The sequence below is a fragment of the Camellia sinensis genome, chromosome 7 (genome assembly GCF_055761805.1).
Source record: "Camellia sinensis isolate YWXY chromosome 7, ASM5576180v1, whole genome shotgun sequence".
In the NCBI taxonomy this organism is placed as follows: Eukaryota; Viridiplantae; Streptophyta; class Magnoliopsida; order Ericales; family Theaceae; genus Camellia; species Camellia sinensis.
The window spans coordinates 151,685,568-151,702,762 of record NC_138967.1 but is presented as its reverse complement, the minus strand read 5'-3'; the positions used below and the strand labels follow the sequence as shown (position 1 = coordinate 151,702,762).

At 43.5% G+C, this 17,195-nt stretch overlaps 1 pseudogene; it reads right to left on the bottom strand.

Moving 5' to 3' along the window:
* The window catches only part of LOC114280144 (protein trichome birefringence-like 41), a 58,465-nt pseudogene that overhangs the window by 9,646 nt on the left and 31,624 nt on the right, over positions 1-17,195 (bottom strand).

Sequence of the window (17,195 nt, the reverse complement as noted above, 5' to 3'; positions counted from 1 at the left end):
TTGTTGGACGTAGCTGTAGAAAAGAAATGGAAGGTTCAAATATGGTTTACATATATAGATATATGATATAAGGTACTACATGAGAACAAAAGCTCTCTCTTTATTTCCATAATCAATAAGTTCTTGATTCATCTATTGAGGTAAAGAAAAAATAAAAAGATAAAAAAAGAAAGTAAGGCTAGCATAAGTGATCAAAATGAACATCGACACACAGTAAAAGCAGGGCCTTGGGCAACCAACATGTCCTTGCCTAGGCTAGACATGGTATTTTAAATATCATGCTCAATTAGCTATTGAAGCTTTAATAGCTAGTTGATAACTTCAAATTCCAAAGAATAACAACCTAAATTTTATTCTAGCATGATTACCAAAAGGGTTGTTGAGCATTGACATAAAATAAAGGCATATCTAACAGGAGATGTATCTTGTCTATTGTGGGCAGGGATAGTCATGTCTGAAATCATTATATGTAGGTAATAGAACTCAGTTAATGGATAAAAGTGCACCATCCATCTGCATCAAAATGTCCACACATTGGAAATGCAGGATCAAATGCCATTTTAACAATTAGGAAATCAAAATCCAATATTTCCAATTCCTTGTTGATGGGTGGGTAATAGAATATGAGAATAAGAAACAAGATTTCTAATAGATACTAAATCATCAAATTTTGTTTTCTAGTGAGGGTGAAATTGAAGAAAATTGCTTTTTAAATGAAAAAGAGATGAAACACAAAGATGCTGGAAAATTTGTTATTACAATTTACATGCTATCTGCCTAACTAGATGCAACAATGCTAACATGTTATAAGAGTCCTTCCTAAAAACCAAAATATTTAAAAATTGCCTCCAAAGAAAGATAAAATGAATATTTCCTCAGAAAATTCCTACTCCATTCAGCTGTTTCCTCCTGAACCATTGCCAAGTTAACATTCTATAGTGTAACAAAAATATATGGCCATCTGAAATAAGTAGCCTTAGTCTCACATCACACCTTTTTTGTAGTTGCCAGAGGTGTCACAAATTCAAAATGCTTCAATGGTAAACAATACTAACGCCAATTAAATAGATAATGATATTTTTGGACATCAAATTTGTTCTGTGTTCAAACAAGACGAGTTGGCAGAGATTGGACATACCTGATTACCATCTAAGTCAAACTCCTTCCCAAGTGACTCCATGATCAACTGTTGTAAATACCTACTAAATAATAATAGGCTATCCTTGTAAGGAAGAACAATCATATCTTGTGGAAAAACAAAGAAACCAGAGCATAAATATTTATGAGTGAAATTGAAACGTAACATAGGTAGAAATGAGGCTGAGAAAAAGACAGAGTGAAGCAAAACCTTGGATCCTACTCCACCAGAGGCCCAATACCAGCTTAAAGCCAACAATGTTACAGGGTTATCCCTCACCTAAAAATAAATAAATAAATAAATAAATAAATATAAATAAAAAAAGGAAACTTTGATATTCTGTTATCATAACTTATTTTCCTACTTACAAGCATGAGCAATGAAATAAATAATCATTTCACATTCAATTATGCAATTTCACATCAAGTGTAATGCGTGTGTGTGTGTGTGTCCACTTGAAAAGTAAGAATTCAAAATGTATCCCCCTAGCCAAAACTGGGATTTGAACCTTCAACTTCTCCCCCACTGGCTTGGCAGGAGATAGCACCAAGATAATAGCTGGTGGCTACAGGTCTATAAGTCATCAAGAAGGGAGATGAGATACTCCTTAGAAATTATAGCAAAATAACCAACATTCCAATTGATGACATGTATTGCACAAAGCTAAACCAAAACAAAGCCTTGCCAAGATGTACTGCTTGGAAACAACTGAATTTCAGGACATATGGAGGAAAACTGATAAAACAGAAAAACAAAACTCTTAGTTTAGTGAAATATTTGTGTGGGTTGTGCAATTTTGATAATGGTCTAATCAAACAGCTTTCTCATAATGAATAAGTAAATCCAAACTGATTTGATTAATCATTTTTTAAAATAGAACCAACCAATTTTTAACTTTAATTTCCCTATCATGATTAGTTTACACCAATAAACATCTCCACCTACTCCCATTTCATTGACTATGCAAGAAAAATAACCTTTGCAAATACACCAAATCCTCGCCTATTTTTTTGTATATAATATTTAAGTTCAATAGACCACACAAAAGGTACACAACTATTGTGGGAGACATACACCTCAACATAATATAATACCTTTGTACAGCGAGAACGAGATGGACCATCCTTTGCAAGGCCAGAAAAAAGAAATATGGAGGAGAAGAATGAGAAGATGAAGAAAGTGAAGAAGATGTGTAAAACAAGTATAACGCAGCGGGTAAAAATTATCAGATCATACCTTAGGTGATCGAACCTGAAGCGAAAAATCTTGTAGGTAAATCACGTGCTTTTAAAATGCGAACAACGAACACCCAGCAGTGGAGTGATACCACAATATGAGTATCACCCACACAAGTCATAGTGCAAAAAGCTCGATCGTTATTTTAATGGGAGAGAGTCAGTATGGGAAAAAACATACGTTATTTGATTCATCCCATATCCCATATATCATATCAGATATATAGGCTAAGTATATCAGCAATCCATATTAGTTGATATGATAGATATAGATATCATGAGTGGGTTATCCAAATAGGTTTTGAATTCAAATTCGAACTTATATGGATAAGATTCAAAAGGGTCATGGGTCATGCCACATGGGCGTCCAATTTCTAACATCTCCCACTCGCACATGAGTTGGCATGACACTGCCACATCTCTATCTCAATCTCCCCAAAAAATGAACAATCTCATACTAGCCAATGCACCGTGAGACCGCTGAGAACACCTGCATGTGGGAGCTCTACACTAGAAACTCAAAAATGAGCCAGCATAGAGACATCAACCAAAAAATAAAAATAATGTTTCATTGTAGACACCCCATTTTTGACTGTCCTCAAGACTTGGACGTCACCATTGGAACACTTGGTGATTACCCTTGTTTGGGTTCGTTTGGAGTTCCCGAAGGTCTCGGCTACGCGCCTTGCCTCAGGATCTCCGAACTCGACTGTTTAGTGTCTGGTTTTGCACCAAACACTTGTGTTTTGCCTTGAAAGGGCAGGGAATGCCTTGTGAGGCATCCCCACACACCACCGGCCATGGCCAGAGGCCACCGGCTGGTTTTTGCTTCCACCGGCAATGTATATTGCCGGTCGGCATTATTTATTGCCGGTCGGCACTCCCTTTTGCCAAAATGGCATCTTTGGCCGGCCGACTACTGTGCATCTGCTTTTACAGATATTTTATCACAGCTGTCTTGCATTTGGCTCCCCTCCATACACGTGTATGGAGGGATCTCCCTCTTTAGAAGCTTGTCTTGTAAGCTTTACAAGACAATAAGCTCTATAAAGAGAGGTCTTCTCTCTTGTTGCAAGGGTTGGAGACTTTGGACATTTTAGAGACAAAAAACACAGGAGAGAGCTCTGGTTTTAGGGTTAGGGTTAGATACACATTCTATCTCTCTTTTTCTCTCTTGAGTGTTCTAGGTGCATTTATTCTTACTATTGCACACAAACACCTAGTGTTTCACCTTCTCTTAGCTACTAAGGTTCTAAGAGGTTAGTTTTGGTGTTTTGGAGCTGGATTCAAGCCAAGGAGGGTTGTTGGAGCACCATTGTTGAAGGGGTCTTCAAGGGTAAGAAACTAGTCCATTTATTCCCCATTTTTGCATTGTATTTTTACCTATCTTAAAATTGTTTTTGAGCTTGGTGTATAATACAAAAAAGTTCTGTTTTTTAGCCCTCTTGATTGTTTATTAAGAGTGTTTTGTGGTTTGGAGGTGTTTGACCCCTCTTAGGCCTTGAAAGGCCCCATTTTGTGCTATTTTGAGTGAGTTTCGAGACTTTGGTGTTTGGGCCTCTTCACCACTAAAATCTTGAGGGATTTCAGTGGCGGAGATGGTGCCTTGAAGTCTCCAAAAGGGGAGGGCCACCCCCTCTCCTTGTTGTCCTTGAAAGGGACCCTTTTTGGCCTCTTGAGGGAGCATCATGTTAGACTATGTATTGATCATGTCTTGGCTGTTTTCCATGCTTATTATGCCATGATATAACCTTGTTGTGTGTTGGTTTTGGTACACCATGCATGCTTAGCATACCTACCTTGTAATGCCATGTTTAGGCCTTAACATGCCTTAGGTTGTAAACCCTTATTCTAGCATGTTTTAGGCTTAGTCTTGTGAAGCTTTTGTGCGTATTTTGCCATGTTTAAGGTCTGTCCATAGTTTTCTGGGTCGGCTTTGGCATGCTTAGTATAGCCCCTTTGCATTCCGGCTTGTTGGCCTTAACTATTTGAGTGTTTAGCATGCCATTCTTGCATTGATTTAGTGGGTTGGGACTATCCACCATGTCATTTCAGTCCACTTAGCATGCTTATATGCTCGTATTTCATGACCCTTTTGATGTTTCAAGAGTTGATGTTTCATGCTTCATATTTATGCCATTGTGTATGCCTCTAGGATTAGGTTATTTGGATGCCATCTAAGTGGTTCTTGAGGCCTGTTTTTGCATGATTTGGGACTGTTTTGATTCAATTTGGTCATTTGCTTCATGAGTCATATGATCATGTTTTAGGTCCTTGGGTCTCGTTGCATGCATAGCTTGCATTGGTAGGTTAATTTGGCATCATTTCCTACATGTTTTCAAGGCTTATAATGCATGTCATATGTCCATGATTATTCCCTTTTAAATGTGCTTAGAAGTAGCCCTTTGATGCTTAAGCATTTAGGCCTTAAAATGTGCATGCGTGTATGTGTGTTTGGTTCCATTTTCTTAAGCTTTTGGCCACTGTTTTGGCCCTTTTTAGAGTTGCCTAAATCATGTATAAGTCCACCTTTTCATCAGTTTGCATTGCCTCATGTTTGCTTGTATGCTTGCATAAGTGTCTTGCCATGCCATGTTGCATCCTTAGCTTGCATGCCTAGGTTGCATTGCATCTTGCATGCATGCCTTGTTCCTTGACTTGGTGATAGGAATTGGGCCTTGGTTTGTTTGTTTGGTTTGCATTTCATTTGACATCAAATGTGCACACTTGGTCCCTTGAGCCATCACGCATGGAAATGCGCGATTGATGGTCCGAGAACCGAGGAGCATGTTCCTTTGAGTCATTACCATGATAAGGGACATGATTGGTGCATATATGCCTTGAATTGTACTGCCATGCTCTGCCTTGCCTTCTGTTGCTGTCAATTGCAGATTCTGCAGGAACACTCTGCCGACCAGCAATGCCAAATGCCAACCGGCAATCCTCTCTCTGCCGATAGCTTCACCAATGGCCGGTGGCCACATAACACTGCCGGTGGTAATCCTACTCAGCCGGTGATGTCTCCCAGTATCCATAGAAGCAATCTTGAGGTTTTTGCAGCCTCCAGAGGAGTAAAGAAAGGAAAACAGAGGCAGCCTATGCATAGCGGTGCACTTCCGAGCAGGACCGAGCATGCATTGCATCGAGCTCTCCTCCCGAGGCGGTCTATCTGTTTTCCCTAGATTAGTTAATTTGCTTAACTAATTAGGTAGTCTGTAATATTTAATTAGCTTGTAGGTTAATTATTTGTAATATTCTTTCGGTCCCTCCGAGCGAGGGCGAATCTGTAATAAGTGTGGGTGCGTGTGTGTGCATGTCTTCCAATCCCCACTTCTTTCTTCCCTTTTACTTATACTTTTGGATGTGGCGTCTGGCATGCATTTTTGAGCACCGTTGAAACCGAGTTTTGTAAATTCTGGCTTGGGTATCGAGTCAGTCTTTTGTTTTGAGTCTGTCTCTTTGTCTTGAGTCAGTCTTTTTGCTTAAGGGTCTGTCTTGTTGTATCGAGTCAGTCCCCTTTGTATAGAATACCAGGTGATTCTGGGGTTGTTGTCCCGAACACCGTTTTGTCTTGTAATTACCCGTTTTTGTTTTTGAGTTTGTTCTTGCCGAGGGGCCAGTTACACCAACAAATCTGAATGAAATAGTTGTTGCTATCTCATTTTCATGCTTGCTTTCACTATAAGTACCAGAGGATTTGAATGGACTGACAGTACATCTCGCCCACTCTCCTGCGCGCTGAACTCATTGCATTAACCTAAGTTTTTCAAAAACCTTTTTGAACACTGCGGTGATAAAAACAAAGAGGAAGGAATTCCTCAGCTTTTGCAAAATTTTGATCATTTTGAGAGAAAGAGAAGCATGCTAAGCTTTTTTAATGAATGAAACCATGCTTGTCAGCATGAGTACTGGGAAGGACCCTGGCTTGATCCAGATTGGTTCCACACTATCTTCGGCACGAGCAATTCGTCGCTTTCTTAAAAACTTTCAAAAACAAATGTTTTACACGGTCCTGTGAAGACCTATGTGGAATCGTTCCTGAGATTGTGCAGCCTAGGATCGCTCTCAGCCTCAAGATTCGACCTGTTTGTTTTGAACCACGAACCCATCCGGAACATTCAACGGTCAACTGTCGGAGGGGGGCCCGTATGGCCAGTTTTGAAGCAGCCCTCGAGCAAGAGGCACCGAAGTCAAATCAAAAGATTAGATCCCACGAGAAGAAGCCCGTGAAGCAACCATGATGGATTCTTCTGCAAATCATTGCAACAGCCGTTCTCCTAGATACAGAGAGGCTTCAATTTCAAAAATCATTTGGCATGGACTTGTTACACTTTTACCCTTTGAGAGGCTCGCTGGGCCGAAAACCCGGAAGGGCGACCCAGACAAAAGTTAGAGCAAGAGAAAAATACAAAAAAAAAAGAAGCAAAAAAGAAAAGAAAAGAAAAGAAAAGAAAAAATGTGGAGAAGAAAAGAAAAAGAGATGAACAAAAAAGGAGAAAATGAAAAGAAGCTCGCAAGGTCGAAAACCCGCATCGGGCACCTTGGCAAAAGTTAGAGCCTAAAAAGTGAAGGTTAAAATACCCGAGTGTACCTTAACCAGAACTACGTAAGGCTTGATTCCCATGTTTGGGATACGTAGGCAACTTCTTCCTGAAGTCCAGCCCCCAAGGCTTTCATAGCGTCTCGGTCCATGCAATGGTTTCGATTTCATCCCAAAGTCCAGTCGCCGACGCCTTCCAAGGTGATTGTGTCCATATATTCATTGTGACCGTCTTCGTCATCTCTGTGTCCAAGCGTTCGACCACCACCAATGAAGACTGTCTGCGGACTGCTGCGGCACCATCCAAACAAGGGGCAACTTTCCGTTGCCACGAGTCGTTGTGAGCCGCCATCCAAACAAGGGACAACTTTCCGTTGCCATCCACCCCCTTTAAGCCAGGGGCAATTTTCCATTGCCTCCGACCCGAGGTTGTGCATCTCAAAGAGTAAGTTCCATGCTCGTTGAGCATCAGCCGTTTGCAAAAATAGTTTTTGAAAATTTTTACTGAGGTTGACTATTTTCTCGAAAACTATTCCATTTTCCAAAACTGGACCATTTTCTTGGACCCAAAAAGGAAAATTTTCAGTGCTTACAGCCTGACTTGCATGGCTTTCAAATCAAAAATCGAACAAGTACGTTAATCCGACTCTCATTTTGATCAAAACTGTTTTAGTAGAAAACCAAAACAAAAAAAATTGTCAAAGTGATGAACTAGGGGCACAGTTGAGTCAGGTGTTCTGTCCTTCCCCCATCGTCAATGTACTTGCCAGAAGGGCGCTCTACCCACCAGAAGAAATAGCTGTGAGCTAATGGCATCGGGCGCGAACCCGCAACTTCCTATTCATTCATTAATCACCTTGGGAAGGGACGAAAAATGAGAGAACAAAGAATAGAAAGGTGTAAGTTGAGAAAAAAAAGTGAGCCAAAGGGTTTTGAGAGAAAAACCGAGCCTGAAGGCCGAGTGATGTGAGAATCACAAATGAGAAAAGGGTGGGAAACAATACCCAGAGAAACTGGCTCCTCGTGATCTGAGGTCCCCCGTCTTCGTTAACGCGTCTGTATGTCGTGTCTTTTGTTGTTTACCTCAATCTTTGTTTTAGGTTTCTCCCGAGCGTGTCTCGTTGTGTTTAGGTCGTGTACCCTCTTTTTTTGAGTCCTCCCCACTGTGTTTAGTTGTAGGCTCGGTACCCCGGTTAAGAAAACCCTTTTTCCGAAAGTTAATCGTTTATGCTCAAAATGTTGTGCCATTCTCTATATTCGATTGTGTTTCAACTCCAGCTGATTTCACCTCCGTAGTCCGTCTTGTCAGATTGGGCTGTTTGTTCGGGATTTGCTATGTGCAAAATGAACCAAATGCTGTGTTACGGGCTGTATGCAGATTAATCCCCGGCAGGGTAAGGGCTGTGTGTCCAGAATCAGGCAGTGGGTTGCTTGGGTTATTTTGCTGTTGGCTGTTTGGTTATCTGATTAGTACCGTGCAAGTGTTCAATTTTCAGGCAACCAGTCAATTCCATTTACATTGAGGTGTAACATGATGTAACATGATGCAATACATGAGATATGTAAATGTAACACTTTTTAAGATAAAAAGTTCGTTTCATTTCATAATCTTTTAAGTACACAAGTTTTGGAAAACAAAAATCTGCCTGCAGCAGTATAAAGTATCCTAACTACCAACAAAAAAGGAAAAGTACAAGAAAGAGAAAAATAACAAAAATCTCTATCCATATCAAGCGACTCCGAGGGCTAGCGGTCTGTCCTAGTCCTCTTCCTCAACGAAGGTCCAGGAGCATCATCAGCATCATCGTCAGAGCCTGAGCTAGTGCCGTCTCCGGCCTCCTCCTCCGATGACTCCGCCTCCGATTTTGCCTCCGCCTCCGACTCGTCATCCTCGTCATCATCATCATCAGGGACTAGAGCTCACGAACTACTCCCGACATGAGTGCGCCCCGCCTTGGTGCGGGGGAATGCTCTGCCCTCCTCATCTCTCCCTCGGGCAGGGACGGAAGGTCCAGCTGGAGCACCTCCTACCACGGGAATCTGGAAGGGAGACTGAAAAGGTACATAAAAGGCAAATGCATCAGTATGCTGCGGACAGTTTATCAGTGCAGAATGCAGTGTATGAGTACAGTGTGTGTATGCTGTGGACAGTTTATCAATGCAGAATGCAGTGTATGAGTACAGTGTGTGTATGCTGTGGAAAGTTTATCAGTGCAGAATCCAGTTTATGAGTACAGTGTGTGTATGCTGTGGACAGTTTATCAGTGCAGAATGCAGTGTATGAGTATAGTGTGTGAATGCCGTGAGCAGTTTATCAGTGCAGAATGCAGTGTATGAGTACAGTGTGTGAATGCCGTGAGCATATATCAGTGCAGAATGCGGTGTATGAGTACAATGTATGAATGCCGTGAGCAGTTTATCAGTGCAGAGTACAGTGCAGAATGCAGTGTATGCAGTGTATCAAATGCTGTGAGAGCAGTGTATCAGGTGTCGTGCCGTGCATCAGATTGCGTGAATCAGTTTGTGAGTGATTTGAGGTCGTGATCAGAAGAACATACCAAAATGCTGTAGAGGGCCAGGAGATCAAAGGTCCGCTGTAGCATCCCCATCATGGAGGCATTCATCTCCAATGACTGCCGGGTGTACTCAGAAGAGGCCTGCAAAAGTATCAGATGCATCAATATTCTGTGGAATATCAAATAAATTGAAATGAAATGACTGTACAAAAATGCAGTAATACATACCGGAGGCAAGTCGGGGACACCGACAAACTCGTGATCAGCCGGCGGAGGGGCGAAGGGGATCTGATAGGTCGCCCCACCCTGTCCTCGGAAAGTCAATAAAGTGGGCAGAACAGGCCAACCGGTCCCCCGTCCTCCCTGGACTCCGCCCCTGCCACGGACTCGAGCCCTCCTCGAAGCTCCTGCTCCAGCTTCCGCTCCTGCCCTAACTGCTGGCGCCACGGGCCTGGCTCCCTCAGCTCGACGGCCACCGCTCAGAGACCACATAATGTACGTCTGCACGTACTCTCTATAATCGCCGATGCCTCTGAAGCGGGTCGCCTCCCAGCCGATAGTATAATCGGCCATCTGCTCGGTAGTGAGCCTCTCGGTCTCCCTCATATCCTCAGGAGGGTGAACCGGGACTATCTGCTCCGGTAACCCTAGGGTCTGGCATAGGAAACGCTCACCCAAGTACCAAGCCCGACAGACCGGGCCCTCCAGTAACATCCGGAAACGCGAGGTCTCCTCAGCGCCGGCAAATCGGTCCCGCATCGTCGCCGGCAACGGAGCCCAAGGCTGCCAAGTGATCTGAAAGTGACATACAGTCTGTTATCTACTGTTATTGAAATATGCAGTGGAAAGGCGAAGCTTAAATGAACTGCAAGTAAAACATACCTCGGCAGGGGTGATGGTATCGAAGTAACGGCGAAAGAAGTTGAATGTCTCTCGCGGCCTCCGGGTACATCTCCCGTCAAAGCGATGCGAAAAAGGGACGACCAGAGGAGTCTCCGTCGCCGGTACGGGAACGAGCCTAGGAAAGTAGGCATAAACCCACAACTGCAAGGTAAATACCAGTACATTCGTTAGATAAAGCAGAATATAGAGTAAAAGCAGAAATAGTAGAGCCATGTGTTGTACAGTGTATTGTGCAGAGTGTGCCGTGTGTACAGTATACAGTCAGTGCAAAGCAGAGTATGTGTGTGCCGTGTGTACAGTATACAGCAAGTATAAAGCAGACTACAGTGTGTGTAATGTACAGAGTACAGAAAATATGGGATAGGAATGAAAGGCAGAAAAGGAAATGTACCTCCCAAACATGCCAATAGCCCCTGAGCAACTGTCCGCTACCGCGGGAAGTTGAGCTCATATATCCGTAGAGAGTGGCCAGAGCGGCGCCACCCCAGTCGTAATGCAAGATGTCTCTGACGTCCACCAGTGCGCTGAGCAGGCAGAGAGGCACGGTGTTCGCCCGGTCGGCGAAGATGGTCGTCCCCAGCAAGAACATGAGAAAGCCGCGCGCATACCTCTCCACGTCCTCCTGAGTCATCTGCACCTCCTCTACCAGCGCAGGCTGAACCCTGAACTGCACCTCGAACCAGGAATATCGGACAAAGCCTGGACGAGCGAGAGGTGACACCTCACCAAGCAGATAGATTTGGGCGGCAGTCCACTCATCCATGTCAGTATCAAAAGGGATCAGATCACCCCCTACCCTGATGCCTGTGAGCATCGAGAAATCGTAAGGGGTCATCGTCATGTCCCCTGCCGCGGAGAAATGGAATGAATCGGTGGTGTCCCACCACCTCTCCACCAGAGCGGCGAGGAGAGGTCTGCATGTAGTGAGCCTGGAGAGTCCTCTGCAGAAAGCACCGAACCCCGCCTGGTCCACTATGCGACGGACCGCATCAGGAAGCTCGGCATACCACTCCCGAGCGCCAGTATTCCCATACCCACGGATGGTATGGGAATCCCCCTGTAAACAGAAAATAATGATTGCAAGGCAACATTCAAAATGCAGTTCTAAGAAGCATATAGATATACAGCATGTGTGCAAGTTTGACAGATTCAAGCAAATACCGGGTGCCGGTGTGCTTACAGTGAACTACAGCGTGTGATGCGTCAGCGTGTTCGGGTGGTTCAGTACAGTATAGCATGTGTGCATATTTTCAGACTCAAATAAATATTGGCTACCGGTGGGTATACAATAAAATACAGTATGCACCGTGTGTTCGGGTGATTCAGGGCTAGTGCAGTGTGTGTGCATGTGTCAGTCTCAAGCAGGTATCAGTTGTACGAATGTTTACAATCAACTACAGTATACAGGGTATCTGAGCTAAAGCAGTTAAAGAGCACAACTAGCTACGACAGTTTTGTGTCCTACATTGCAGAAAGTAAAGCAGATAAAAAGAGAGTTACCTCGGAAGCGCTGAAGGACGGGTGGGAGGTAGGCTCACGCAGTAATAGCTCAGGTGGCATGTGCCTTTCGAAGCTCCGAAACTGGCGAAGTCCATCAGGGGGCAGAATATGAATCGCCGGCCGGAAGGTCACCGGGTCGAACGGGCACTCGCTCAAAGGTAGGAGCTCGACCCCGGGATCCATCTCGTGATCCGGGGGAGTCCCGCCCTGTGGAATATCGTCAGCCATGTCAAGAATGGTGAGAAAATAGCCGGAGGGAGGAAAACCGGGCTAGAATATGGATAGTCAACCGAAAAGTCAACCCCCAAGAAGGTCGAAAATGGCCGAAAAGGCCAGGATGTGAAAAGGGTACGGAAATCAAGAGGAAAGTGAGCGGAACAAACCCCAAAAAGGTGGGAACGGCAAAAGAGGCACCAAAACAAAGATTTGTTCGATTGAAAATGTCCGAAACGCGAAGAAAATCGCGAATCCGACGACGAAACGGGCGTAGAACGCGAAGAAACGGAGAAAAGAGGGTAGGAAAACACTCTAGAAAGAGAGGGTGTGGAATTTCGGCGAAGGAGGAAGTGAGAAATAGGGTTTAGAAACCCTATTTTAAAACACCCATGGTGAAATGTCGAATCTGCCCCGATTCAGGAACTTTTTGCCGGTCGGCAACATTTTGTGCCGGCCGGCAGAATATTGTGCGGATGAAATTATTTTGCAGCCGGTGGCTTTCCCTCCCGGCCGGTGGTGTTCCCACAACCTTTTTTAGGCCATATGAGTAGTTTTTGGTCTTCATAGCTCAAGAAAGTGCAAGAAAGTGTATCTCCGACGCTCAACCGGCCTCCGTTTTGACCTTGGACCGCGTCTTCTGTGCGTAGCACTCCAACTCATACAATGTTGTATCCTTTCGTATCCTTTTTGCCTTTTACAAGATCCAAAAGTTACCCCGTGTGTGTTGCACGCGTTCATCGCACTGTTTCGGTGCATTACATCGCGCTATCATGCGCCTCACAGTTGCCTTGTTATGCACATACTACATGCGTTGTAACACGCACCCCTTGCATTGTCATGCACATCTCTCATGCATTGTCATTGCATTTTTTATTACAAGCATTGTCATGTATTTCAATACATACGTCGCCTCGTGCATTGTTCGCATTGTCGTGCATTCCCTTACCATGCATTGTCATACATTCCGAAACACGTGCGTTGTTACGCATTTAAGTCCGTTCGCATCATTTTACACTCCGTGTGGCATGCGTGTTACACCTGACATCATTTTGCACCTTATGAGGCATGCGTGTCTTATTTGTATCATTTTGCATCTTATGAGGCATGCGTGTCTCATTTGTATCATTTGCATCTTATGAGGCACGCGTGTCTCATTTGTATCATTTTGCATCTTATGAGGCATGCGTGTCTCATTTGTATCATTTTGCATCTTATGAGGCATGCGTGTCTCATTTGTATTATTTTGCATCTTATGAGGCACGCATGTCTCATTTGTATCATTTTGTATCTTATGAGGCATGCGTGTCTCATTTGTATCATTTGCATCTTATGAGGCACACGTGTCTCATTTGTATCATTTTGCATCTTATGAGGCACGCGTGTCTCATTTGTATCATTTTGCATCTTATGAGGCATACATGTCTCATTTGCATCATTTTGCATCTTATGAGGCATGCGTGTCTCATTTGTATCATTTGCATCTTATGAGGCATGCGTGTCACACTTGCATCATGCCTCATTTTCATTGGCACGTGTGCCTCATTTGCATTGGCAGGTGTGCCCCATCTTCTTCATCGATATGTGTGTCTCATTTCCATTGGCATGCGTGTCACATTTTCGTTGGCATGTGTGTCGTCATTTGCATTAGCATGCGTGCTTCATTTGCATTGTCTTACATTCCTTGCGACCTGCGTTGTCATGCTTTCATTTGCATTGTCATGCATGTTGCTAATAACATTGTACCTGTTAAGTTTGTTTTCTTTTCAGGCACGATATTGTATGTACGGTTCATTTGAGGCTGGAGCGACCAGACGAACCGCACAGGTATTGGTATGGTCTGGCGAGACCTTAAACACGCACGGTCTAGGAGACCCTAAATCCTCTGAAGGTGCAAGTCCTTCGGTGTTTGTCGTGCCCGAACGAATTTTGATAAGTTGCATCATACATGTATCTTAAGTCGCGTGTTGTCGCCCATTTCATGCAACATGCATTTTATACATCATTTGCATTTCAAAAACAAAAACAAAAAAACACGCATTGTCATGCATCATCGTAAGTAGTTGCATTGTCATGCATCATTGGAACACAATGCATATTGTATTATAGATTGCATGCATTCATTGCATCACTTCTATCTATGGCTTGCGCCTTTCCATGTTAAGCTTGGTCTGGTATGTGCCCATACTTCTCGTGTCAAAGCATAGTTCAGTGGACCGTTCTATGTTAGCCGTGGCTTGTATGTGTACAGGCCTTTCCTAGGCAAGATTTGGTTTGGCCCGCGTGCCATTTCCATTGCATTTCAGATTGCATGCATTCATTGCATCACCTTCCATCTGTGGCTTGCGCCTTTCCATGTTAAGCTTGGTCTGGTATGTGCCCATACTTCTCGTGTCGAAGCATAGTTCAGTAGACCGTTCTATGTTAAACATGGCTGTATGTGTACATGCCTTGCCTAGGCAAGATTTGGTTTCGCCCGCGTGCCATATCCGTTGCCATTTCCCCAGCATTTTCATTACACATTACATTGTAGTGTATTTTTTTTTGCATCCAGCATTAGGATCATTGTCCTTTCCCCAGCGGGTCGTTTCCCCACTTGTGTCAATTCCCCCCCAATACTTGTTCTTGTGTCTGTCTACGTTGCTCATAGTTCAGTAGACCGTTCTATGGTAGACAGACTTGTTACCTCCATCAATCTATTTGACATAGGTGTGGTTCCGAACCACTCGTGATTGGATCATGATTCAATTGCTTTGCATATAGTTTGCATTGTTTCAATTACATTGCATCTTCATCTGCATTGTTTATACATTGTTTTGTATATATTGCATATCATTTTGCGTCCATTTTGCATTGTTATGCATGTTGCTAACAATATTGTACCAGTTAAGTTTGTTTTCATTGCAGGCACGATATTGTATGTACGGTTCATTTGAGGCTGGTGCAACCAGACGAGCCGCACAGGTATTGTATCCTCCGAGCGAGACGTATTGAGAATTGCATAATTCTCTTACATCATTTCTGCATTGCAGTGTAGTTCGGTGTATGCTAGCTTAAAATTGTCGCATGTGTGCTTCATTACAGCTTTCTTTGCATGATCATAAGTTATGCTCGACTTCGTGCATTGTCTTGCATTTTGCCCCTGTCTTCGGGCGCATACCTTGTTTGTCTTGCATGTTTGTCTGAGTCTTCGGCCTTGTCAAAAATGGGTCGTCTCTGGGCTTTGACATTCACTCCCGTCATTGTTATGACTTTCGAGTTCTGTCAAAGAGGGGCAACTGTAGACACCCCATTTTTGACCGTCCTCAAGACTTGGACGTCACCATTGGAACACTTGGTGATTACCCTTGTTTGTGTTCGTTTGGAGTTCCCGGAGGTCTCGGCTACGCGCCTTGCCTCAGGATCTCCGAACTCGACTGTTTAGTGTCTGGTTTTGCACCAAACACTTGTGTTTTGCCTTGAAAGGGCAGGGAATGCCTTGTGAGGCATCCCCACACACCACCGGCCATAGCCAGAGGCCACCGGCTGGTTTTTGCTTCCACCGGCAATGTATATTGCCGGTCGGCACTATTTATTGCCGGTCGGCACTCCCTTTTGCCAAAATGGCATCTTTGGCCGGCCGACTACTGTGCATTTGCTTTTGCAGATATTTTATCACAGCTGTCTTGCATTTGGCTCCCCTCCATACACGTGTATGGAGGGATCTCCCTCTTTAGAAGCTTGTCTTGTAAGCTTTACAAGACAATAAGCTCTATAAAGAGAGGTCTTCTCTCTTGTTGCAAGGGTTGGAGACTTTGGACATTTTAGAGACAAAAAACACAGGAGAGAGCTCTGGTTTTAGGGTTAGGGTTAGATACACATTCTATCTCTCTTTTTCTCTCTTGAGTGTTCTAGGTGCATTTGTTCTTACTATTGCACACAAACACCTAGTGTTTCACCTTCTCTTAGCTACTAAGGTTCTAAGAGGTTAGTTTTGGTGTTTTGGAGCTAGATTCAAGCCAAGGAGGGTTGTTGGAGCACCATTGTTGAAGGGGTCTTCAAGGGTAAGAAACTAGTCCATTTATTCCCCATTTTTGCATTGAATTTTTACCTATCTTAAATTTTTTTTGAGCTTGGTGTATAATACAAAAACGTTCTGTTTTTTAGCTCTCTTGATTGTTTATTAAGAGTGTTTTGTGGTTTGGAGGTGTTTGACCCCTCTTAGGCCTTGAAAGACCCCATTTTGTGCTATTTTGAGTGAGTTTCGAGACTTTGGTGTTTGGGCCTCTTCACCACTGAAATCTTGAGGGATTTCAGTGGCGGAGATGGTGCCTTGAAGTCTCCAAAAGGGGAGGGCCACCCCCTCTCCTTGTTGTCCTTGAAAGGGACCCTTTTTGGCCTCTTGAGGGAGCATCATGTTAGACTATGTATTGATCATGTCTTGGCTGTTTTCCATGCTTATTATGCCATGATATAACCTTGTTGTGTGTTGGTTTTGGTACACCATGCATGCTTAGCATACCTACCTTGTAATGCCATGTTTAGGCCTTAACATGCCTTAGGTTGTAAACCCTTATTCTAGCATGTTTTAGGCTTAGTCTTGTGAAGCTTTTGTGCGTATTTTGCCATGTTTAAGGTCTGTCCATAGTTGTCTGGGTCAGCTTTGGCATGCTTAGTATAGCCCCTTTGCATTCCGGCTTGTTGGCCTTAACTATTTGAGTGTTTAGCATGCCATTCTTGCATTGATTTAGTGGGTTGGGACTATCCACCATGTCATTTCAGTCCACTTAGCATGCTTATATGCTCGTATTTCATGACCCTTTTGATGTTTCAAGAGTTGATGTTTCATGCTTCATATTTATGCCATTGTGTATGCCTCTAGGATTAGGTTATTTGGATGCCATCTAAGTGGTTCTTGAGGCCTATTTTTGCATGATTTGGGACTGTTTTGATTCAATTTGGTCATTTGCTTCATGAGTCATATGATCATGTTTTAGGTCCTTGGGTCTCGTTGCTTGCATAGCTTGCATTGGTAGGTTAATTTGGCATCATTTCCTACATGTTTTCAAGGCTTATAATGCATGTCATATGTCCATGATTATTCCCTTTTAAATGTGCTTAGAAGTAGCCCTTTGATGCTTAAGCATTTAGGCCTTAAAATGTGCATGCGT